The sequence below is a fragment of the Callorhinus ursinus genome, unplaced genomic scaffold (genome assembly GCF_003265705.2).
Source record: "Callorhinus ursinus isolate GAN/ISIS: 27379988/994484 unplaced genomic scaffold, GSC_fseal_2.0 scaffold2, whole genome shotgun sequence".
In the NCBI taxonomy this organism is placed as follows: Eukaryota; Metazoa; Chordata; class Mammalia; order Carnivora; family Otariidae; genus Callorhinus; species Callorhinus ursinus.
In genome coordinates, this window is record NW_027397064.1 from 103,149,220 (window position 1) to 103,176,445 (window position 27,226).

Consider the following 27,226-nt stretch of genomic DNA (forward strand, 5'->3'; position numbering starts at 1 on the left):
TTTCTTTCTTTCTTTCTTTCTTTCTTTCTTTCTTTCTTTCTTTCTCTTTCTTCTTGCTTTCTTTCTTTCTTTCTGATGCTAATGTAAATATTATTGTTTTTAATTTTAAATTTAAAAATTTCCTTATTGGTATACATGAAAGCAACTAGTTTTTATATATTAACCTCTTAAGTGCAACCTTGCTATCATTGTTTATTAGTTATAGAAATTGTTTTGTTGTTGCTGTTTCTTTCTCTATGAGAGTATTTATTTCTCTTGGACTTTGGAAGGGTAATTTTTCTGGATATAGAATTCTGTTTCTGTTTTGTTTTGCTTCTCTCTAAATTTTAAATATTTTATTCCATTTTCTTGTTTGCATGGTTCTGACAAGAAATCTTAATGTAACTCTTCTTCTTTCTCTATACATATGGTGCCTCTCCTGCACCCTACCCCTGGCTTTTCTGACATTTTTCTGATTGTCTTTGGTTTTCTGAAGTTTGAATATGATAGGCTTAGGTATAGATTCTTTAATATTTATCCTGCTTAGTATTCTCTGGGATTCCTGGTTCTATGACTGGTGTCTGTCATTAATTTTAAAATTCTCTGGTATTATTACTTTAAAAAATATCATCTCCTGCTTTTTTTCCTTATCCTTCTTGTATTCCATTACATGTATAGTACATCTTTTGTAATTATCCCAGTTTGGGGCTACTTTGTTCTGTTTTTATTTTCTTCTTTTTTCTCCTTGCAGTTTAGTTGGTGGCATTTCTATTGATACATCTTCAAGCTTAGTAATTTTTTCCTAGCCCATGTACTGATGAGCCTACAAATAACATTCTTTATTTTCATTAGTTCAATTTCTAGCATTTCCACTTGATTCTTTCCTATTTGCCATTTCTCTGCTTACATTATCCATCTGTTTTTGCCTGTTGTCTACTTTTCCATTACACTCTTTAATGTATTAATCATAGTATTTCAAATTTCCTGTCTAATAATTCCAATGTCTCTGTCCCATCTGAGTCTGGTTCTGATGCCCACTTTGTCTCTTTCAGACTATGTTTTGTTTTCTTTAGCATGCCTTGTAATTTTTGTTTAGATATAGATATGATGAAATGGGCAATTGACTCTAAGGTGAATAGATCTTTAGAATGAAGTTTTATATGAATCTGGCTAGAAACTGGGTTAGTGTCTGCTGTCGCTGTGCATGCAAGAGAGGTAATTTTCCTGTAAAGTCCTTTCGCCCCCCCCCGTCTTATTATTTTGGGTTTCCTTAGCTCCTTCTTAAATAAAGTCTGTGTTTTATAGCTCTTTTAGTTCTAATCTACTGTTATTATACTGGTGCCCCACTGATATGATAGTAAGGTGTTGAGAGAAGGAGAATAGTCTTTTAGTGAGCCTTAGTCCTTCACCTGTGCCCTTCAGAAGTAATCCTCAGTCTTCATTTCTTCCCATGGGTGAGATAGGAAAGCTGGGGGAATAGGGAGAGCTGGATAATCACCCTTACCCAGATATATAACCTCTGATAAAGGACTTTCTATTGTAAAGTACTTTCTTTTGCAAAGCAGGCCATTGTTATGGAAAACACTTCAGACATATTTTTAATGGTTATTTTTTCCTTTCCCCTGCATGAGATAAAAGATTTTTCTCAGAACTTTACCATAAGAATCTGGAGTAATTCTGGAAGTGTGAGGACTCTGTTAAGACCGGACTCCTGGAATTTTTCACTCTCCAGCTAATCTACACTCGGCCTCCAGTAGTTCATTATGGCCCTGGTGGCTTCTGCTTCAGGTAAACCAACCTCAGTTGTCTTTCTCTTTAGATTTTGGAACGTGATCCATTCTTCCATTCTCCGATAGATCTAATAAAAGTGGTTGATCCTCAGTAGACTCCCCTCCTCTTTTAGGCTTTGAGGAAATTAAGAGATACCTTGCAGGTCCTTTACCTGTAAGAGTTCAGTAATTGCTAATATTGATTTTGCATCTTGCAAAATGTTACCTTCTCACAATAAAACTAGTAAATGATCTTTAAATTCATTTGGAGTTTCTTTATATATGACCATATAACTTTTCAATGATGGTGAAAAGGATTAGTGATTGCATTAGCTTTCTATAGCTCCTATAACAAATTATCACAAATTTTGTGGCTTAAAACAGCAAAAATTTATTATTCCACACTTCTGTAGGTCAAAGTCCTATGCAAACCTCACCTGGGCTAAAATGATGGTTTTGGAAGATTGTGTTCCTTTCTGGAATCTCTAGAGAGAATTGACATCCACACTGGGCTATTGATAGAATTCAGTTTCTTGCAGTTGTAGAATTGATTTCCATTTTCTTACAAGCTATAAAATCAGAGCTGTCTTCAGCTTTTAGAAGCTTCTACATTCCTTGTCTAAGGCCCCCTTCCTCCATCTTTAAAGCCAGCAAAGGCAGGTCCAGTCCTCAGGTTGCATCTCTGACTCACTCTTCTGCCTTCCTCTTTCAGTTTTAAGTACTCATTACTGATTACTTTGGGTTTACCCATATACTCCAGAATAATTTCCCTATATCAAGATTCTCAAACTCAATCAACTCTGTAAAGTCGTTTTTGCCATGTAAAGTAAAATATTCAAAGGTTCAGATAATTAGGGCATGGAAATCTTTGGAGGCACACTATTCTGCTTACCACAGAGGTAATGGTCATTCTTCTTTTATTCTGAGTCTCAAAGGAGAATTTTTGTTGTTGTTGTTTTTTACTAATATATATTTTTAAGTTTTATTTATTTTAGAGAGAGAGAGCAGGGGAAGGGGCAGTGAGAGAGAGAGAGAGAGAGCGTGAATCTCCAGCAGACTCCCTGCCTGAGCATGGAGCCCAGCCTGGGACTCAATCCCACAACCCCAAGATCATGACCTGAACAGAAATCAAGAGTCAGATGTTCAACCAACCTAGCCACCCAGGTGCCCCTTTTACTAATATTTTTTAAATGCTCTTTTTAATATTGAAGAAGTCTTTCTATTCCTGTTATTTATTTATTTATCTATTTATTTATTTATCACAAATGAATGTACTTATATTACATAGTAGTTTTGGAATTGAGATAACTAAGGTAGTTTTCTATTAATCTGTCATTATGGTGAATGTTCTTGAATTCTTTTTTCTAATTTTAAATAAAATATGTATTCTGCATGCCTTAAATTAACCAGTATGAGCATAGTGTATTATATTATATATCTTTTTTATACACAGTGTATTTTTAATGACTTACAAGTACAGCTATTTCCATTAGCTTCTTTTATTCTTTTCCCTTTTTTTTCTTTTTCAAGTTTTTATTGAAATTCCTATTCATTAACAGATAGTACAATATTAGTTTCAGGTGTTAAATTTAGTGATTCATCACTTACATACAACATCCAGTGCTCATCACAACAAGTGCCCTCCTTAATACCCATCATGCTTTTCACCCATCCTCCCACCAACTTCCCCTCCATCAATCCCCAGCTTGTTCTCTATAGTTAAGAGTCTGTTTCTTGGGCGCCTGGGTGGCTCAGTTGTTAAGCGTCTGCCTTCGGCTCAGGTCATGATCCCAGGGTCCTGGGATTGAGTCCCACATCGGGCTCCCCGCTCAGCGGGAAGCCTGCTTCTCCCTCTCCCACTCCCCCTGCTGTGTTCCTGCTCTCACTGTCTCTCTCTGTCAAATAAATAAATAAAATCTTTAAAAAAAAAAAAAAAGAGTCTGTTTCTTGGTTTGCTTCTCTCCACCCCACCCCTAGCCTGTTCATTTGTTTTGTTTCTTAAATTCTCCAAAATAGTTTCACCATAGTTTGCAACGACAGCAATGTTGTGCGCTCTAGCTGCTCCAGATTCCTCAAAAAATTTGCATTGTCAGGCTTTTTGATTTTAGGCATTTTAGTGAGTGTTGTTTTAATTTACATTAACTAATGGAATGTGAGCTAATGTTTCTTATTTTAGAAAGTTTGCTCTTTTTCAGTAAAATATTTTTTCAAAATTTTTCTCATTTTTATTGTGTTGTCTTTTTATTTTTCAGTTGTAAGAGTTGTCTATAAAATTTTTCCCAGGCTGAGGTTTGTCTGTTTATTTTCTTACTAGTATTTTCCAATGAGCTAAAGTTTTTAATTTTGGTGAAGTCCATTCTACCATATTTTTCTTGTATGGTTGGGTTTGTGCTCTTTGCCCTCTCTTTAAGAAATCTTCCTCTACTGCAAAGTAGTAATGCATGCCAACATTTGGTATTACTGTCTTTTTTGGTTAGTCATTCCAGTGGGAGTGTAGTGGTCCCTTATTTTTATTTTTATCTGTCTTTTCTGTTAATTAATGATATTAAGGATCTTTTTATATGTTTTGTAAACATTTATATGTCTTCCTTGGTGACCTATACATTCAAACCTTGTCCATTTTTCGATGGGTTATTATTTTGCTTAATATTGAATTTTAAGATCTCTGTATATTCGCTGTAACAACAACAACAAAAAGCTTATCTACTACAATATGTGTTGCAAATATTTCTCTCCAGTTTGTGACTTGTTTTATGGTACCTTTAAATAGAAAGCTATTTTAATTTTGATGAAGTCCACTTTATCAAAGTTTATTCTTTTTTTCTTCTTTCATGGGTTATGCTTTGAACTCATAACTAAGAAATCTTTAACCAACCCAAGGTCAAAAATAATTTATTCTGTGTTTTCTTTATGTAGTATCAGGACTGTAGTTCTTACATGTGGCTCCACAATATATTTTTAGTTATTATTTGTATATATTAAGTGATAATATAACTTCATTCATTCATTCACTCATTTACTTATTCTCTCTTTTTTTGAGATTTTATTTATTTACTTGTCAGAGAGAGAGAGCAGAAACAGGGGGAGTGGCAGGCAGATGGAGAAGCAGGCTCCCCACTGAGCAAAGATCACTATGTGGGATTCAATCCCAGGACCACAGGATCATGACCTGAGCTGAAGGCAGAGGCTTAACCGACTGAGCCACCCAGATGTCCCTCATTTACTTATTATTTATTTTGTATATGGATATCCCATGTTCCATCACAGTTTGTTGAAAATGGTAATCTTTTCTTTCATTTCATTACCTTGGAAACAGTGTTAAAAACCTATTAACCATGAAACTAAGGAAGTATTTCTGGGCTCTTTATTCTTTTTCTCTATAAAGAATCAGTTCTTTCAGTCTGGAAAATAGTAAAAATTTCTCTTCGTCTTTGAAGCTCAAAATTATTATGTGGCAGGTGCCCGGGTGGTTCAGTCTGTTAAGCATCTGCCTTTGGCTCAGGTCATAGTCCCGGGGTCCTGGGATTGAGTCCTGTGTGGGGCTCCTTGCTCAGCAGGGAGACTGCTTCTCCCTCTGCCTGCTGTGCTTTCTCACACTCTCTCTCAAGTGTCAAATAAATAAAATCTTAAAAAAATCATGTGGCAATGTCTAAGTATATGTCTTTTGTCATCAATCCTACTCTGAACTCAATGATTTTCTTATAACAGCAGAGCCATGTCTCTAGTTCAGAGCAATTGTTGACTCTTTATTTATATTTTTCTCTTCTCTATCAATTCCATTGTTCCTCTGGAATTCTTGTTAATTGAACACTAGTTTTCCTGTATCTAGACACACACATGCACACATACAATGTTAGCTATTTTTGGTATCTTACAGAATGCTAATGCAGCTCTCAGCAGATACTATTCTCTCTTTTCAGTTCATCCAAAGTGAGTTTTTGTTAAAAACTGTATACTTTATATTCATAATTTTGGTTTTATTTAAATCTACTTTTTCATTCTTTATTGTTTCTACTTTATTGTTCTTTACCTTCTTTTATTGAAGTTGACACCATTTCCCCCAAAAGCTCTATTTTTTAAAATTTTATTTTTGATATCTGATTTTTTTGTTTATTTTTAACTCTATGTCATACCTAGATATAGTTAGACATTGTATTAATTTCCTAGTGTTACTGTAAGAAGTTACCATGACCTTAGTGTCTTAAAACAACACAAATTCATTATCTTTTAGCTCCTGAGGTCAGAAGTTTATAATAGGTCTCACTGGTTACAGTAGAGCTCATTACTTCAGGAGGTACCAGGTGAGAATCAACTTCTTGCCTTTTCCAGCTTCGAGAGGCTACCAACATCCCCTGTCTGATGGTTGATCACCCACACCTCAATTTCCCCTTCCCTTCTCCCCTTAAATAGACTCTAACTTAAGTACTCTAGCTTTTTACTCATCCCACTTGCTCATCCTTACAAGCGAAGAATGACAGTCCACTCTTGTATGTTGTGTGATGATCTAGTGTCTGGCAGGTAATGCTAGGATTGTCTTCCTGGCTTGTAATTCTAACACAACCAAGGGCTGCACTATTGAAAACAAGGTAAGTGCTAGTTTGGCCTCTCCTGGATGTCCAATGACAGAGAACTTGAGGAATGTAGAGTGGAGGCTAGAGGTGAGGCATATATTCTGTTCTGCTGCCTGCTATTGTTACAACAGCAGCAATCATTGAAATAAGAAGTCAAACAGCCTAAACACAGCACGGTATTGTGTTTTTGAAGAAATTATCCTGTTTTCTTCTCTTGTGGTAAATTGTAAATTTTTTGACAAAATACCCAGATAGGTATGAGATGGCAAATGCTAACAAATATTAATAATAGTACTGAAGCAGCTAAAATTTATTTGAACATTTCCCATGTGCAAAAGGAGAGAAAGTCTTCCTCTTTATACTCCCTTTATACTCTCCTCTCTCACCCTTGGTTTCATTACTTAGATCGTCTCAGAAGATAAAGGACATTAAGTAAATTTGTGATGCTGACAGTATTTTAACAGTACTCAGAAAAAAGTGGTTGTTGCATTAATTCAGACTAGATACAAAAGGAGGTTTTTCACAAGAACAGAGTAGATGATTTACATTTGTACTTATTTTTACCTAAAAAAGTCCCACTTGTCTTGGACAAATGTCTCTATCAAATAATGACAGAGAATCAAATGACAGCAATATTTTGCTTTCCCTCACCTGTACTCCAGAAAGGGGAGTAGTAGTATGAGGAAATCCTGAAAGCATCTAACTTCTTCCGATTTGATGCAGCAATTTCCCCTGCAATCTGTTGCTACTTAAAGTTAGCCATGATTATTTTTTTCTCCTTCTTTGTATTGCTAAATGCTGAAAAAACACTTCTACCCCAGTTCCCAAGAACAAAAGAAAGCCTTTCTTTCTTGCATCTCCTCTTTGAAGCCAGTGAGAGTGTTGCAAAAAAAGAAAAACAATATGAGCTTTGGGCTCAGAGAAAAACTGCAGTCTCTGTGTCTTAGTAATGAAGTTGACAGTTTTAGGAGAACAAAAACAAACCCCTAAAATCAAAAAACAAATCCCATGTGGTAGATCCATATGTAGCAAAGTATTCCCAGAGTGGTTGTAACTGTTTTTGGAGTTGTCCTACATGTTGATTTAAAAAGGGACTTCATTTGTTTTCATTTTAATATAAAAATATATATTTTTTTGTAACAAGTAGATCATTAAAATAAAGTAGGAAAAAAACTGACATTCCAAAAAACATCTGAAGATAAAATATTTTTCTTCTTGATAAAAAAAGTAACATAAAGGAAAATGCACAAACTCATTACAGTTGTAAAACTTGTTATTTGGAATGGGTGGGGGACACATGAGACAATATTAGCCTACTCTTTTAATGAGTTTATCTTTAAGATGGTTTCTGATTTACCATTCACCCACTTCCAGGTTATATTTTTTTCAAGTTGCAATAATGTAAAATAAAGCATCTTAAGTCAGCTTGGAACACAAACAAGAGGTGGAAGATTTTCTTCTCTACAGTTGAGGCAAATTTATAGTTTGAGTGGTAATAACTGCTTATAAAGATTTTCCTTTAGGAAAGTTAATGATATTCTTGGGAAATTTTCAAATACCATGATGAATTGTATTTGATCATGTGTTATGATGGCTAATTTTATATGTCGGATTGATTGGACCACAGTGTGCCAAGACATTTGGTCAAACATGTGGATGTGACTGTGAGGGTGTTTCTGGATGAGATTATCATTTATGTTAGTAGACTGAGTTAAGGAGGTTGTCCTCCTTAATGTGAGTGAGTGTCATCTGATCAAGTAAAGATCTGAATAGAACAAAAAAGATGAGTAAGCAAAGAACTCCTTCTGCCTGACTTCCTGGAACTGCAAAATCAGTCCTTTCCTGCTGTTGGATTTGAACTAAAGTGTTGGTTCTTCTCTTGTTGGATCCCCAGCCTGTCAACTTTCAGATAGGAAAGTACACCATCAGCTATCCTGTTTCTGCAACTTGGTAACTACAAATCTTGGTACTTCTCAGCTTCCATATTCATGTGAGTCAATTCCTCATATAACTATATATGTAAACTATAAATACAACATAATATTAATGTATTGTATTATATAATTTATAATATAATTATGTATTTTATAATAAAATTAATCATAAATATAATATGATTATATTATATATACAATTTATATTATATTTATGATATATTATAATATTATCATTTATATTATATATATCATTGTTTCTGTTTCTCTGGAGGGCCCTAATACATGTGTGGATACATGCATTCATATATACAGTGTATTATGCATACTGTAATGAACATTTAAAGTAGATCATGTATTATTCGTAGAGGACAAAGCAATAGAGAAAGGAAGAGGTATTAAAAGATATTGACTAAAATGTCATCGGAAGTTACAAGAAAAAGTAGAGGAGGAGCATATACTTTGGAAAGTTACAGTTCTGATTCCATTATTAATTTAACATTTAGTAGTAATCAGATCTCAGGTATGTTGTAGGAAGGTTGGGCAGGGTGTACAGAATCATCCCTTTCGATCCTGGATCAAAGTAAGACATTTAGTGTAATTCAAATTGTTGAATGGTGCCAGCATATTGAGAGAATCTTGGGCAGTCAACCTCAGTCATCATTACCCATATGTGGTAGGACCCAGGTGAAAACCCACATAAAGAATGTGGGCACAAGAGAAATGAGAGCCTCACTGTCACTCACTGACTAAGGTTTTGATTCAACAGGAAACATAGTTGACCATAAAGGTTTTCATAACTTAATTATGCTACTTTTTAAGAAGGCCAGTCTTGGACCCTGGCGTCCATGTTTGACTAAATGTGAGTATATTCAAAAATTGCATAGCATTAAATCCCTGGTGTGTCCAATTCCAGGTCATGATTTGGCTCTTAAGTATCACCTTTTCCAAGAAGAAATCTTTGTTAGAATTGATTATTTGTTTTTATTTTTCTTAAGAAACATTTTTTTTAATTTTAATTCTTAGGTAAGCTATCAGAACTAAAAATCTATAGTTATGATTTATAATATATAGTAATGTATGTGATAACTGTATGTATATATTCCATTGCATTTCTCATGATTCTGGAAATTTCATTTTATTTTGTATTTGTTTTCCTACCCTTTACTATTATTAAACATAGGTTGCTGAGCCCCACATCTAAAGTTTCTGATTCAGTAGGTCTGGGATGAGGCTGTGGAACTGACATTTCTGATAATTTACCAGGTCATCTCAGCAACTGTGTATTAAGAACAGGAGCCCTAGCACAATACCTGGCAATTAAGAAGGCAGAGATTAAATTTTTTTTTAATTTTCTTTATTTATTTGAGAGAGAGAAGGAGAAAGAGTGAGAAAGAGAGAGAAAGAGTGAGAAAGAGAGAGAGAGATCATGAACAGGAACAGGGAGAAGCAGACTCCCTGTTGAGCAGGGAGCCCGATGCGGGGCTCGATGCCAGGACGCTGGGATCATGACCAGAGCCGAAGGCAGACGCTTAACCGACTGAACCACTCAGGCGCCCCCAGAGATTAAATTCTTAATGAATGCATAGAGAAGGGATAATTCCTGATAAAATTTATTTGTTGAAACTCAGCTCAGAAACCAAGGTCAGCTTGAGCAATTGAGTAGAGGGTCTTTGAACATTTATTTGATGAAGTTTAAATGGGACAGGAAGAGGGAAGGAAAACTGCTTAAAAGTTTGAAGTAATCATTAATAAAAATATTTTAATATGAATATGATGAGTAATTATATAAACACCTTAAATTTGTGCTGCACCTCAATTTGTGCTGCACCTTTTTAACAATTAACTAGTAAATTTTTTTTTTTTTTTTTTTGGAGTGCCTGCTCTGAGAAGTCACTAGTACACACTCACTGCAGCTTATGGGCTAATTTTATTTTATCTTATTTATTTATTTATTTATTTATTTTAAAGATTTTATTTATTTGACAGAGAGAGACACAGCAAGAGAGGGAACACAAGCAGGGGGAGTGGGAGAGGGAGAAGCAGGCTTCCCGCAGAGCAGGGAGCCCGATGTGGGGCTCGATTCCAGAACCCTGAGATCATGACTTGAGCCGAAGGCAGCTGCTTAATGACTGAGCCACCCAGGCACCCCTGGGCTAATTTTATACTGGTGAAATAGCTTTTGTACTGTTTTTCCTGCATGTTAACTTCCCTGCATCTTCTAACATTGAGTCCTCTGGTTACCTACCTCTGCAAACAAATATAATCATATTTTCAAAATCATGCTGATAATGTAGTGGTTGTAATGTACTTAATAGACTCTGATTAAACATGTAGGACATTAAACAGAAATAAGAATTCACATGCTAAGGGATCACTGTAGAAATAGCAGGAGACAAAAAAAATTAAAACAGAAATAGGTAAGAGAAATTGCCTCTGGTGAGTGAGACTAAGCTGAGGAAAGATGGGGATGGGGATGTCTCTACTTATCAGAAGACATCCTACATGTTTTATAAACATGTGCATGCATTGCTTTGACTACAAAAATACAAAAATAGATACACCCAAACACATTAGACATATATAAATAATTATGCCAAATTTCACCTACTTTGGAGTTTCTATGATCCCTTTTTTTTGTGTGTAGAAAAACTGTTATGTTCTTTACTACCTATTGACCATTTAATCACAATTATCTTGCATTTTATTTTCATTGATGTACATTTTTAAGATTTTTTATCTCCTAAACATTTTTAGAAATTTTTATTAATATAGAAATTCTAAAGAATAAGACAACAAATACCCATTATCAGTAACCTAGATTCACCAATTGTAAAGTTTTACCACATTTAGTTTTCTTCCCCTTCTATACACATATAATTTGGTTGCATGTGTGTGCGTGCATGTCTGTGTGTATGTATGTATGTAGTGCTTTTTGTAAGTCACAGATACTACATTTCACATTTCATACTTCCTCATGTACCTTTTAAGAATAATTTCCTACGTAACCACAAGAGTATTATACCTCTGACACTGCAATTAAATTCTCTTATCACCAAATATAAAGTTCATGTTCAAATCCACCCAATTACTCTGAAAGGAATTTTTATTGTCTTTTTCGTTTTGAAATTCAGGGTCCGGTTAGGTTTATATATTGTATTTGATTATTGTCTCTCTAATACCTTTAAATCTAGAACACTCCCCATAATCCTTTTCTTAATATTGACTCTTCTAAGGTACCTAAGACCATTATTTTGTGTAATTGATCATGTTCTGAATCTGCTAGAGTATTCACTCATAATCATCTCATATTAAACATTTTTTTTGTCAAGAAAACTACACAATGATAGAGAATACTCTTTTCGCTTTGCCTCAGGGGACATATAATTTGAAAATGTCCCAAAACTGTGATGCTAAATTTGGCAGGTTGGTTAAGCTGGTAAACACCAAACATCTCTGTTTTAAAAGTATATTGTCCCTTTATCATACAATTTGTAAGCAATTTGTGAGGTGACATTTTGAGACAATGTGTTTTATTCCTTATTTTCACCAAATGATTTTGCATATATGAAGACTCTTGCCAAAGTATTAGTTTAGTGGTCACAAAATGATGGTTTTCTTATGACAGCATATTTTCCTTTTAGGCATAGCCTCATGAGTCTTTGAGAACCTTCTTGCTTTCTGGTAAAACCAGGTACTTTAAGCTGATATTGTATTTTTCTTAACCCAGACTCAAAATAAGCTACTTTTGTAATGGTTCAGTGACTTTTATTTTATTTTTTTTTAAAGATTTTATTTATTTGGGAGAGAGAGAATGAGAGATGGAGAGCACGAGAGGGAAGAGGGTCAGAGGGAGAAGCAGACTCCCCGCCGAGCAGGGAGCCTGATGTGGGACTAGATCCTGGGACTCCAGGATCATGACCTGAGCCGAAGGCAGTCGCTTAACCAACTGAGCCACCCAGGCGCCCCGGTTCAGTGACTTTTAAAGGGAAAGGTATTTAGAACAAATATCTGTTGGGTGATTGTTCTAGGATGTTTCACCGCTTAGAATTAGAAAAAAATATGTATTTATTTTTATACTTATAAATATTTGAGTTCATGTTGACATTTCCAATTCAGATTTACCATTGAAAGTTTCTTTCTTTCTTTACTTTTTAAAAATATTTATAATGCTTTTCTCTTACAGATAAAATCTAGGTTTCTACTAATAATATATTTACTTATTTATTTCACATTATAATACTCATAAAATAATTTCATAATTATAATACCAATATTCTAAAAATAAGTCAACTAATTAAAGTTTAAGGTTTGTTTGTAATTATATTTGCTCTTAGAGTATATCCCTCTAAGGATATGAAGTCATTCTGCTATTTTAAAATTTTAGTTGAGATGTTTTCACCTCAGAAATGTAGAGAGAACAAGCAAAAGCACTGCTTTCACCTTAGAATAAGAAAAAAGCTGGACAAAATGCAAATCAGTTCCCTTTCTGAAATCCATCAGAAAACTAAGGTTGAAGGGTAAACAACTAACATGAATTCTGAGGAGAATCAGTAACCTGCAGGGAGATATAAGGCCCAAGGATTTGTTTGCTGGGGCAGATGCTGCCAGAATTACATAAGCTAATAAGAAGATTAAGCAGCAATTTTTAATGAATTGCCAAAGGCCAATTATTGGCTGGCTAGAGACCTTGAACACAGAGGAATCTGACTCTCTTTATCCTTTACCTCACAGGGAAGATTGGTGAATATGTTGAGAAAGTTTCTCTCATGATGATAGCTGGGAGAAGATTACAGCCCCAAATGATCTTCTCTTTTTTATCTATGAAGCAGAAGCTTTACTCTGCAGAGAAAAGAAATAAAAACAGTAGCTTTGGAACCTGGTAGAAACCCATTCAGTTAAGGGATGAGGAATGGGGAAATAAAAATTTAAAAAAAATCTCTAGCCACAGGAGATGCAAGAATATATGCTAAAACCAGCATTCCAACAGAAGGAGGGGTGAAACACAATGAAGTGCCTGCTTCATTCTAAGACTTGATCAAAATCCCCAAGAATGTGTCCCTGTGCCACATCACTATACGGACAAGGAAGAAAGGGAATAACAAGAAAAATTTATAGTGAATGCCACAGGGAGCATATAAAAAGGTAGATTTTATTTGAAAAGAAATACAAAAGAGAAAATGGTATTCCATAAATTTTCAAATGACTTTTCATCTTGATTTTCCAAAGCAAAGCTGAGGTGCTCAACAGCAAAAAGGAAAAAGAACAACTTTGATAAAAATTTTTAGACAAACTAGTCCAGAAACTAAACACAAAGTATCATAAGCGCAGGTAACACAAAGTAAGCATAAACAAAATCTGAAGTTTGTGGTGCACTTAGGGTAATGTTATCAGCCTCAAACTTTTTACTCAGCTCGACTACTGATTATGTAAACATAAATTCCCATAGAAAGCCTGGGAGAGAGAAAGCCTTGCTCATTCTGAACCATAATGGTATCTAATGTTCTATATACAACATATTCAATTTTCAATAAGGAAAAAAAAAACATTGGGAAAAAAAACACAAGGAAAAGCCGAGTGTAAAGAAATAACACAATCATCAGAACCAAATTAAATTTATAAGAATAGACAGTATAAGAAAGGATATTAAAAAAAAACTGTGATGTGATGGTCCTGTGACAGGGTTTTTAGTACACAAAAGATGGTCAAGAACAGAATTGTTGAACTTACAAACAGATGATGAACTTATGATAGGTAGGTCTTTAGAAATAACCTAACTTGAAAAATAAAGGTAACACTGGTGAAAAACAACATACAAGAGCTATTGGACAATATAAACCATTCTAAAATGCATGTGTTGGAAACCCAAAAGTAGAAAAAAAATAGAGCAGAAGAACTTTTTAAAAGAATTATGGTCATTTTTTTTTAATTTTTTATTGTTATGTTAATCACCATATATTACATCATTAGTTTTTGGTGCAGTGTTCCATGATTCATTGTTTGTTCATAACACCCAGTGCTCCATGCAGAACGTGCCCTCCTCAATACCCATCACCAGGATAACCCATCCCCCTCCCCCCCTCCCTTCTAGAACCCTCAGTTTGTTTTTCAGAGTCCATCATCTCTCATGGTTCGTCTCCCCCTCCGACATACTCCCCCTTTCTTCCTCTCCTGCTATCTTCTTCCCTTCTTTTTTCTTAAAATATGTTGCGTTATTTGTTTCAGAAGTACAGATCTGTGATTCAACGGTCTTGCACAATTCACAGCGCTCACCGTAGAACATGCCCTCCCCAATGTCTATCACCCAGCCACCCCATCCCTCCCACCCCCAACCACTCCAGTAACACTCAGTTTGTTTCCTGAGATTAAGAATTCCTCATATCAGTGAGGTCATGTGATACATGTCTTTCTCTGATTGACTTATTTCACTCAGCATAACACCTTCCAGTTCCATCCACGTCGTTGCAAATGGCAAGATCTCATTCCTTTTGATGGCTGCATAATATTCCATTGTGTATATATACCGCTTCTTCTTTATCCATTCATCTGTCGATGGGCATCTTGGCTCTTTCCACAGTTTGGCTATTGTGGACATTGCTGCTATAAACATTGGGGTACACGTACCCCTTCGGGTCCCTACATTTGTATCTTTGGGGTAAATACCCAGTAGTGCAATTGCTGGATCGAACGGTAGCTCTAATTTCAACTGTTTGAGGAACCTCCATACTGTTTTCCAGAGTGGTTGCACCAGCTTGCATTCCCACCAACAGTGTAGAAGGGTTCCCCTTTCTCCACATCCCCGCCAACATCTGTTGTTCCATGACTTGTTAATTTTAGCCATTCTGACGGGTGTGAGGTGGTATCTCATTGAGGTTTTGATTTGGATTTCCCTGATGCCGAGCGATGTTGAGCACTTTTTCATGTGCCTGTTGGCCATTTGGATGTCTTCTTTGGAGAAATGTCTGTTCATGTCTTCTGCCCATTTCTTGATTGGATTATTTGTTCTTTGGGTGTTGAGTTTGATAAGTTCTTTATAGATTTTGGATACTAGCCCTTTATCTGATATGTCGTTTGCAAATATTTTCTCCCATTCTGTCGGTTGTCTTTTGGTTTTGTGGACTGTTTCTTTTGCTGTGCAAAAGCTTTTTATCTTGATGAAATCCCAATAGTTCATTTTTGCCCGGGCTTCCCGTGCCTTTGGCGATGTTTCTAGGAAGAAGTTGCTGCGGCTAAGGTCGAAAAGGTTGCTACCTGTGTTCTCCTTTAGGATTTTGATGGACTCCTGTCTCACGTTGAGGTCTTTCAAACATTTGGAGTCTATTTTTGTGTGTGGTGTAAGGAAATGGTCCAGTTTCATTCTTCTGCATGTGGCTGTCCAATTTTCCCAACACCATTTGTTGAAGAGACTGTCTTTTTTCCATTGGACGTTCTTTCCTGCTTTGTCAAAAACAAGTTGACCATAGAGTTGAGGGTCCATTTCTGGGCTCTCGATTCTGTTCCATTGATCTATGTGTCTGTTTTTGTGCCAGTACCAAACTGTCTTGATGATGACAGCTTTGTAATAGAGCTGGAAGTCCGGAATTGTGATGCCGCCAGCTTTGCTTTTCTTTTTCAGTATTCCTCTGGCTATTCTGGGTCTCTTCTGGTTCCATACAAATTTTAAGATTATTTGTTCCATTTCTTTGAAAAAAGTGGATGCTATTTTGATGGGGATTGCATTGAATGTGTAGATTGCTCTAGGTAGCATTGACATCTTCACAATGTTGGTTCTCCCAATCCATGAGCATGGAACGTTTTTCCATTTCTTTGTGTCTTCTTCAATTTCTTTCATGAGTATTTTATAGTTTTCTGAGTACAGATCCTTTGCCTCTTTGGTTAGATTTATTCCTAGGTATCTAATGGTTTTGGGTGCAATTGTAAATGGGATAGACTCCTTGATTTGTCTCTCTTCTGTCTTGTTGTTGGTGTATAGGAATGCCACTGATTTCTGTGCATTGATTTTATATCCTGCTACTTTACTGAATTCCTGTATGAGTTCTAGCAGTTTTGGGGTGGAGTCTTTTGGGTTTTCCACATACAGTATCATATCGTCTGCAAAGAGTGAGAGTTTGACTTCCTCTTTGCTGATTTGGATGCCTTTGATTTCTTTTTGTTGTCTGATTGCTGTGGCTAGGACTTCTAATACTATGTTGAATAGCAGTGGTGAGAGTGGACATCCCTGCCACGTTCCTGACCTTACGGGAAAAGCTCTCAGTCTTTCCCCATTGAGAATGATATTCGCTGTAGGTTTTTCATAGATGGCTTTTATGATATTGAGGTATGTACCCTCTATCCCTATACTCTGAAGAGTTTTGATCAAGAAAGAATGTTGTACTTTGTCAAATGCTTTTTCTGCATCTATTGAGAGGATCATATGATTCTTGTTCTTTCTTTTGTTAATGTATTGTATCACGTTGATTGATTTGCGGATGTTGAACCAGACTTGCAGCCCAGGAATAAATCCCACTTGGTCATGGTGAATAATTCTTTTAATGTACTGTTGGATCCTATTGGCTAGTATTTTGGTGAGAATTTTTGCATCCATGTTCATCAAGGATATTGGTCTGTAATTCTCTTTTTTGATGGGGTCTTTGTCTGGTTTTGGGATCAAGGTAATGCTGGCCTCATAAAATGAGTTTGGAAGTTTCCCTTCCATTTCTATTTTTTGGAACAGTTTCAGGAGAATAGGTATTAATTCTTCTTGAAATGTCTGATAGAATTTCCCTGGGAAGCCGTCTGGCCCTGGGCTTTTGTTTCTTGGGAGATTTTTGATGACTGTTTCATTTTCCTTAGTGGTTATAGGTCTGTTCAGGTTTTCTATTTCTTCCTGGTTCAATTTTGGTAGTTGATACATCTCTAGGAATGCACCCATTTCTTCCAGGTTATCTAATTTGCTGGCATAGAGTTGCTCATAATATGTTCTTATAATTGTTTGTATTTCTTTGGTGTTGGTTGTGATCTCTCCTCTTTCATTCATGATTTTGTTGATTTGGGTCATTTCTCTTTTCTTTTGGATAAGTCTGGCCAGGGGTTTATCAATCTTGTTAATTCTTTCAAAGAAGCAGCTCCTAGTTTCGTGGATCTGTTCTACTGTTCTTTTGGTTTCTAGTTCATTGATTTCTGCTCTGATCTTTATGATTTCTCTTCTCCTGCTGGGTTTAGGCTTTATTTGCTGTTCTTTCTCCAGCTCCTTTAGGTGTAGGGTTAGGTTGTGTATTTGAGACCTTTCTTGTTTCTTGAGAAAGGCTTGTATTGCTATATACTTTCCTCTCAGGACTGCCTTTGCTGTATCCCAAAGATTTTGAACAGTTGTGTTTTCATTTTCATTGGTTTCCATGAATTTTTTTAATTCTTTAATTTCTTGGTTGACCCATTCATTCTTTAGTAGGATGCTCTTTAGCCTCCATGTATTTGAGTTCTTTCCGACTTTCCTCTTGTGGTTGAGTTCTAGTTTCAAAGCATTGTGGTCTGAAAATATGCAGGGAATGATCCCAATCTTTTGGTACCGGTTGAGACCTGATTTGTGACCTAGAATGTGATCACTTCTGGAGAATGTTCCATGGGCACTAGAGAAGAATGTGTATTCCGTTGCTTTGGGATGGAATGTTCTGAATATGTCTGTGAAGTCCATTTGGTCCAGTGTGTCATTTAAAGTCTTTATTTCCTTGTTGATCTTTTGCTTAGATGATCTGTCCATTTCAGTCAGGGGGGTGTTAAAGTCCCCCACTATTATTGTATTGTTGTCAATGTGTTTCTTTGCTTTTGTTATTAATTGCCTTATATAATTGGCTGCTCCCATGTTCGGGGCATAGATATTTACAATTGTTAGATCTTCTTGTTGGATAGACCCTTTAAGTAGGATATAGTGTCCTTCCTCATCTCTTATTACAGTCTTTGTTTTAAAATCTAGTTTGTCTGATATAAGGATTGCCACCCCAGCTTTCTTTTGGTGTCCATTAGCATGGTAAATGGTTTTCCACCCCCTCACTTTCAATCTGGGGGTGTCTTTGGGTCTAAAATGAGTCTCTTGCAGACAGCATATGGATGGGTCTTGTTTTTTAATCCAATCTGATAGCCTGTGTCTTTTGATTGGGGCATTGAGCCCATTTACATTCAGGGTAACTAGTGAAAGGTATGAATTTAGTGCCATTGTATTACCTGTAAGGTGACTGTTAACTGTCTGTTGTCTGTGTTCGTTTCTGCTCTTTGCTGCTTTTAGGTTCTCTCTTTGCTTAGAGGACCCCTCTCAATATTTCTTGGAGGGCTGGTTTCGTGTTTGCAAATTCCTTTAGTTTTTGTTTGTTCTGGAAGCTTTTTATCTCTCCTTCTATTTTCAATGATAGCCTAGCTGGATATAGTATTCTTGGCTGCATATTTTTCTCGTTTAGTGCTCTGAAGATATCTTGCCAGTCCTTTCTGGCCTGCCAGGTCTCTGTGGATAGGTCTGTTGCCAATCTAATGTTTCCACCATTGTAGGTTACATATCTCTTCTCCCGAGCTGCTTTCAGGATTTTCTCTTTGTCTCTGAGACTCGTAAGTTTTACTATTAGATGTGGGGGTGTTGACCTATTATTATTGATTTTGAGAGGGGTTCTCTGTGCCTCCTGGATTTTAATGCCTGTTTCCTTCCCCACATTAGGGAAGTTCTCTGCTATAATTTGCTCCAATATACCTTCTGCCCCTCTCTCTCTCTCTTCTTCTTCTGGGATCCCAATTATTCTAATGTTGTTTCATCTTATCGTATCACTTATCTCTCGAATTCTGCCCTCGTGATCCTGTAATTGTTTCTCTCTCTTTTTCTCAGCCTCTGTATTTTCCATCATTTGGTCTTCTATATGGCTGATTCTCTCTTCTGCCTCATTTATCCTAGCAGTTAGTGCCCCCATTTTGGATTGCACCTCATCAATAGCCTTTTTGATTTCGATTTGGTTAGATTTTAGTTCTTTTTTTTCTCCAGAAAGGGTTTCTCTAATAACTTCCACGCTTTTTTCAAGCCCAGCTAGTATCTTTACAGTCATGATTCTGAACTCTAGGTCCGACATCGTACTAATGTCCGTATTGAGTAGGTCCCTGGCTGACGGTACTACCTCTTGTTCTTTTTGCTGAGGTGATTTCTTTCGTCTTGTCATTTTGTCCAGAGGAGAATAGATGAATGAGAGAACAAAATGCTAACAGGTTTACAACGTCCCCAGCAAATATACTGTATACAAATCAGAAAAGACCTGAAACCAGGGGAAAAGAAAGGGAAAGAAAGAAAAAAGAAAGAGGAAAAAAAAGGAAAAAAAAAAGGATAAAAACAAAAACAGAACAATACAAAGAAAGCAGAATGTGATCAAATATGATCAGGCTAGTGCATAGATCAGTGCCACACACTAGATTTTGGGTGTATTTTGGTCTGTTAGAAAAAAGTGCCTCCTAAAATTTTAAAGGAAGAAAGACATATATGTACAAAATAAGGGTTGATACAATGAAGGGATGGAAGATGACTGTAAAGATGAAAATTATAAAAGATTTTATAAAAGGACTTGGTAAGATAAGTTGTTTGAAAAAAGAAAGAAGATTTAAGAAAAAAAAAAAAGGAAAAAGGGAGAGAATGTGATCAGGCAGGAGACTAGAACAAAGCCATACACTAGTGATTTAGGGTATATTTTGATCTGTTAGAAGAAACTGTACCCCAAAATTTTAAAGAGAGAACAACTTATATATATATGCCAAAAATAAGGGTAACTACTATGAAGGGATAAAATATGACTCTAAAAATGAAAAATAAAAAATGTTTTTTTTTTTTTTAAAGGGATTGATAAGATGTTGGTTGAAAAAGGGAAAAAGAAAAATAAAAAAAAACAGTCAACAAAAATTAACTTTGATGAAATAATGGATCATGGTAAAAAAAAAAAAAAAAGCCATGAATCTATGTGCAGTATTCCCCTAGCGCTGGAGTTCTCCCATTCTCCTTGATCGATCAACTTGGTCTTGGCTTGCTGGCTGTTTGTGCTGATCTTCTGGGGGAGGGGCCTGTTGCTGTGGTTTCCAAATGTCTTTGCCGGAGGCGGAATTGTCCCGCCCTTGTCGGTCCGGGCTAAGGAAGCTGCTCCGGTTTGTTCTCAGGAGCTTTTGTTCCCTGCAAGCTCTCAGGACAGCTTTGGAGGACCAGGGCAGAAATGGTGGCCTCCCAATCTCCACCCGGAGGAGCTGAGAACTCGGGGCCCCGCTCCTCAGTGTGTCCCCAGAGAAAAGCAGTCACTCCCGTGTCCCCGGTCTCCGGCCGCACTCCGTGCTCACCCGGCCTGTGATCGAGCGTTGCTATCTCTGGCACCCGACCCCGCACGGAGTCTCCAACCCCAGCAGATCCCTGCAGTGCGTTCCCGCACCGCTCCTCCCCGGGAAGGAAGGGGAGTCTCCCCGGATCTGCTGCTTGTTGGGTCCCTGCTGGGGGAGCCGTGCCCCGACTGGGCCGCGGATCACAGTTTATGGCAACCCCGAGCTTAGAGCCCGCGACTCTGCTCCGTCTCTGCAGCCGGCTTCCCCGCTCTGATACCTGGGAGCTCTGGCACACTCAGGCACCCCCGGTCTCTCCGTGACCCCAAGGGTCCTGAGACCACACTGTCCCGGGAGGATTCCACCCCCCGCTTAGCCACTGCAGCGACGTCCCTCCGCCGAGCCAACTTCTAAAAGGTCCGATTTTGTGCTCCGCGGCTCTAGCACTTGCCAGAAGCGGCCGGCGGAGGCCCCTCCCCCGCCGTCTATCCTCCCGAATATCGCCTCGGATTCACTTCTCCGCACGCCCTACCTTCCAGTAAGTGGTCGCTTCTCTGTTCAGAGAGTTGTTGTTACTCTCCTGTTCGATCTCCTGTTGAGTTCGTAGGTGTTCAGAATGGTTTGATCCCTATTCAGCTGAATTCCTGAGACCAGACGAAATCTAGGTCTCCTACTCCTCCGCCATCTTGCTCCGCCCCTCCCGAGCTTCTGGTCATTTTTTTCCCAAAAATTAATGACAGATTTTAAATCACAAATTCAGGAAGTTAATAGAACACCAAGCAAAATAAACATTTTTTTCCATAGGCATATTATATTCAAACTATTAGAAAACAAAGAGATTCTTGAAAGATAATGGGAGTGGGCCCATGAGCTACAGCAGAAAGAAATAAGAATTCAAAGTGATTCATAGTCACAATTCATGCAAGCAAGAAGAAAAACAAAATAAGTGCTGAAAAATCAGGAATCATATTAATAAGGAATTATATTTTATAATATAATTATATATTATATAATCATTCAGGAATTATATTTCCAAAGAAAATAGCCTTCAAAAATGAAGGAAAAATAAAGATTTTCTCAGATAAAAAGAAAAAAAAATACCCACTGCTAACAGACTACAAAGAATGCCAAAGGAAGTTCTACCATGAGAAGAAATGTGATATAGATCAGAAACTTGGGCTCACACAATGGAATGAAATGATATATTGATAAAAAGAGGTCAATTCTCACGGTACCTGGGTGGCTCAGTCTGTTAAGCGTCTGCCTTCAGCTCAGGTCATGATCCCAGGGTCCTGGGATCGAGCCCCGCATCAGGCTCCCTGCTCAGCAGGAAACCTGCTTCTCCCTCTCCCTCTACTGCTCTCCCTGCTTGTGCTCTCTCTCTCTCTCTGCCAAATAAATAAATTTAAAAATAAATAGAAAAAAAGAGGTCAATTCTCCAAGAATCTATGACAATACTGTTACTCTTTATACCGAACAACGAAGCTTTGCATATGAGACATACAGAGTTGAAAGGTGATACAGATTTATGCGCAGCAATAGTTGGAGATTTCTATCCTTTTCTCTCTGTGATGGACAGAACAAGTAGGGAGATATACAGTAGGTTATAGAGACCTAAACAAAACTGTTAGCAAAGTTGACAGGTATAGAATACAATAACAGAAGAATATAAAATCTCCTTATTTGTACAAGGAACATTGACCCAAATGGTCCATATTGTGGGCCATAAAACAAATCTTAGCAAAATTTAAATGAATTTAATCATATTAATTAATTTTCAGTTCATAACAATATTAAAACAGAAATCTGTTAACAGAAATATTCCTGGAAAATGCCCAAATAGTTGGAAATTAAGTTACCATACTTCCACATAAGTCCTAGGTCAGAGGGAACGTCTTTAAGGAAATAAAATTTAGTTTGAACTGAATGGAAATGAAAATACAACGTATCAAGCTTCTTAAGTTTCAGGTAAAGCAGTGCTTAGAGAAAACATAATGGCACTAAATTATTATATTAAGAAACAATTTAAAATTAATGGCCTTTGGGCGCCTGGGTGGCTCAGTTGGTTAAGCGACTGCCTTTGGCTCAGGTCATGATCCTGGAGTCCCAGGATCGAGTCCCACATCGGGCCCCCTGCTCAGTGGGGATCGGGCTCCCTGCTCAGTGGGGAGTCTGCTTCTCCCTCTGACCCTCTCCCCTCTCATACTCTCTCTCTATCTCATTCTCTCTCTTAAATAAATAAATAAAATCTTTAAAATAAATAAATAAAATTAATGGCCTTTACTTTAACAAGTGAAAGAAGAACATATTAATCTCAGAGCAAGCAAAAAGTAAACACAAGAGCATAAATAAATAAAATGAAAAACAAAACAATATATAAAATCAATGAAACAAGCTTCTTAATGAAAGTTACAGCACAGAGAATATAGTCGATGCTGTTGTAATAGCCTTGGGTAGTAACAGAAGGTAGCTACACATATGTTGAGCACAGCAGAATTATTAGAGTTGTTGAATCACTCTGCTGTATACCTGAAACTAAATTAACGTGGGTCAACTATGCTAAAAAATATTTTTTTTGAAAGAACCAATACACTGTATGAACTCCTATCAGTATTGACCAAGAAAAAAGATAAAGACACAAATTTCAACTCACAGGAAGAAAAGAAGTGCTATCACTACTGAACCCCCAGATATTCGAAGGATAAGAAGTGAATAATAAAACAACTCTTACGTCCATAAATCCAATAAGTTCAATGAAATGGACCAAGTCCTTAACATACATGAGTTACGAGGACTTACTCAAGAAGAAACAGGTAACCTGAATTGCCCTACAATTATTTTCAAAAATTGAATTTGTAGTTTAAAATAAGGTCAAGCCCATATGTTTCACTATCAATTCTACCAAACGTAAAAAAAAAAAAATTGTAACAATTCATGCAATATTTGAAAATAACAAAGAAGATCTTTTTAAATGGAGAAATGTACCATATCTAAGAAATGGGAGACACAATATTATTACTAGGTCAATTATCTCTGATTTGATCTAGGGGATTAATAGATTCCTATTTAAATTCTTACAATTTGGGGGTGTGTGTGTGTGTACATATGTATGTGTGTGCATTTCAACAACTAATTCTAAAATATAAACAGGAAGGCAAATAAACTATAATCACCGAATAATTCTGTAAAGAAAAATAAATATTTAGGATCTACACTATCTTTCCACAGCTCTCAATATAAAGCTACCATTGTCAAGACTATGGTTTTGGTGAAAGGGTAGACCCAGAGTTCAAATGGAACAAAATAATGAGCCCAGAAACCTGCCCATGCAAACATAGTGGACAGATTCATGACAAAGGTACAAAGACAATTTAACAGAGAAAATATACTATTTTCAATAACTAGAATAGAAAAATCGAGCATCTACAGGCAATGAGCTAATATAAATAAAACAAACAAATATCATTGGCTTATGTCTCACACCTGTGCAAAACTTAACTCATAAATGATCATAGACGTAAATGCAGGACACACAGCTATTAAAACTCTGAGGAGTTTTATGAGGAATTATAAGAAAAGTCTGATGACTTTGAGTTTGACAATAAATTACTACACTAAAGGCATTATCCATAAGAGAAAAAAAATTGTAAGTTAGATTTACCAAACCAAGTAGATTTTACTCCTTAAAAGAAATTGCTACAATTGAAAAGAAAAGCTGCAGAATGGGAGAAAATATTTGCAAATCACATATCTTCTAAAATACATTATAGGGAATAGTTTTTAATCTCTTAAATTCCAATAGGAAAGTAAACAACCCAATAAGAAATAGAATATCAGAACAATTTACCAACAATAATATTTTTGTAGAAAATAAGTATGTTAAATGATTCTCAGCATCATCTATCTTTAGAGAAATGCAAATTTAAGCCACAATAAGATGACATAGACATCTATTAAAATGGCAAAAATAAAAGCAAATAAAGGAAACAACAAAACACTGACAATAGCAAATGCTGGTGAGGATGCAGAGCAGCAAAAACTCTCATTCATTTGTAATTCCAGTGAAAAATGTCACTGTCAACTTAAAAAATGATCATATATACACTTACCATAGGACTCAGTAATAGCATCACCAGATTTTTATCCAAGTGAACCAAAAACCATATGGTCACTAAAACCCATATGAAAATATTTACAGTATTCATGATCAAAAATGGGAAACAACCTAGATGTCCTTTGACAGTTGAGTGTATAAACAAACTGGTACATCAGTACAATGTAACACCACTTAGCAATATGAAGGAACACATTATTGATTTTTATTTATCCACATGGATGGATTATAAATGCATTTTGATAGGTGAAAGAGCAAGACCCAAAAGCTGTTTACTGTGCGACTCCTTTTGTCTCATATTCTGAAAAGGTAAAACCATAAGCAACAGAAGCAAAGATCAGTTGTCACCTAGGGTTGGGGCACTGGGAAGAGGCTGACAACAAGGAGGGAGGCCACATAAGGAGATTTTAGTGTGATTGAACCATTTTCATGATTCCACGGAGGAGGATACATGCCTGCATTTTTTAAATGCATAGAACTATATATGGAAGGGTTCAGAAAAACATATGCAGAAAATTTTAAAACATGAGCATGTTGTGGAAGCCTAGAATGAAATGTGAACTGTGACAAAAGAATGCACTCTTTTGCAAATGTACAGCCTATCTGCACCAAAGAAGATAGGTAAAAAGGAGATGGCCTAATGTCTTTGCAAACGTGTGTTGACTGTATTCTGTAAGACTCACAATAAAAATAACTGTACATAAACTCTCTGCTTAATTGATAACTTTGTTTCTCCCAGGGATATGGATTAGCGATTTTGGAAATGCATTACATTTATGCCGGAATTGAACACACAAGTAAATAGATTACTGCAAAAAAGGAGGCAGGTTTCTTACTCCATAGAAAGAAGTTACAAATCAGCATGGGGAAGAGGCTAGAAGAAATACTGTGGTCCTGGATTGGAGTTAGACATCAGTATGCACTCCAGTTTATTTTATACATACAGATAGGGAAATAAATATATGTGAGTGTCTACATGGGTTATGATACATGCATATATTTCCTAGCTCTCTCTGCTCAGATAAACTAGAAACAGGGATACCACAGTAACAGTGAGCCAAACCTAATGCACAGGTCTAGTTAATACCATTCAGCAATAACAGGAACTGTATTCATTGGAGAAATGGTTGATCGTAGTGATAGAGCAGGGAAAAACAGGAGTCTGATGCATCTTGTAGTTCCAGAAAGTAAGGAATTAAAAAAAAAAAAAATATATATATATATATATATATATATATATGTGAAAGGGACACAGGAGCCACGCTGGAAATGGCCAAAATGAAATGATTTGAGTAACAATATAATGATAGAATCATAATCAATAATAATAAAATACTAAATAAGTAGCATAAAATAAGTAGCAGTGAGTTTGTACTGATATAAGTAAATGGTAGCACAAATAAATAAATGGATGGAGAGAAAGAACACATGTTGCTTACAGAACAAGTCCAATTTATACGTATAGAAGAAATGAGAGATGGCGATAATTGTCATGAGAACATCACTGTGAGAACTGCTGGAGGCAAATGCACTGATGAATGCTGTAATCATTGTTGAAAACCTTATGAAGAAAGAAGCTGTTCGAGTAGAATCAAAATATCTCCTTGAATTATTTATTAATTAACGTGTTGTTTTTAGCGTATGTCCACAAATTGTTTGGCAACCCACTCTCCAGGAGGTGGAGTTTACTTCTCTCTCCCTTGAGCCTGGAATGAACTTAGTATCTCACTTCTAACACGTACCTTTTGGCAAGAGAAAAACAGAAATTTTTCAGCACACTTGGCGCACACCACCTTAACCAAGTGGATCAATGTTAATATCACTGGCAGTAACTTATACTGATATATATACCCTGGTTTGATACAACGTATTTCACATTTGTGGTGTTCTTCCCCAAATCCATACTCCCAGTCATGATAAAACCTCAGACAAATCCAAATTGAGGCATGTTTTAAGAAATAGCTGACTGGTACCTTTCAAACCTGACAAGGTTCTGGAACGTAGGGAAAGACCGAGAAACTGCCATACATTAGTGTTGAATATGGAATTGTGAAGACTAACTGCAATGGTATCATGCATTGGATTTTGACAGAAAAAGGACATTAGCAGAAAAACCTATGAAATTGGAATAAACTTGTGAACAGTAGTGTGCTACTGTTAATTTCATGGTTTTTATACATATTTCATCATTAGTAACATTAGGGATAGTGGGGGGTAAATAGTACTACCTTTGCAACTTTCCTGTATCTAAAATTATTTTTAATTTGCATGTTTAAAATATCAGGGAGACAATTTTGTTGAATTGCTTTTATTTTCTATAGTTCTATTGTCAGTCTTACAGATACAGGTCACCATTAGTAATATGAGTACATTCTAACTAGGGATTCATTATTTTCATCTTCATGATTTAATTTTATTTTTGAAATTATAAATAACTTACATGCTTTAAAACTCAAAGTTATAAAAAGTAATATCAGATAAATCTTATGTCTAGTTCTCTTTTACCCTGTTTCTACCCATCCCTTGAATGTAATGATTTTTATTAATTTCCAGTTGATCCTT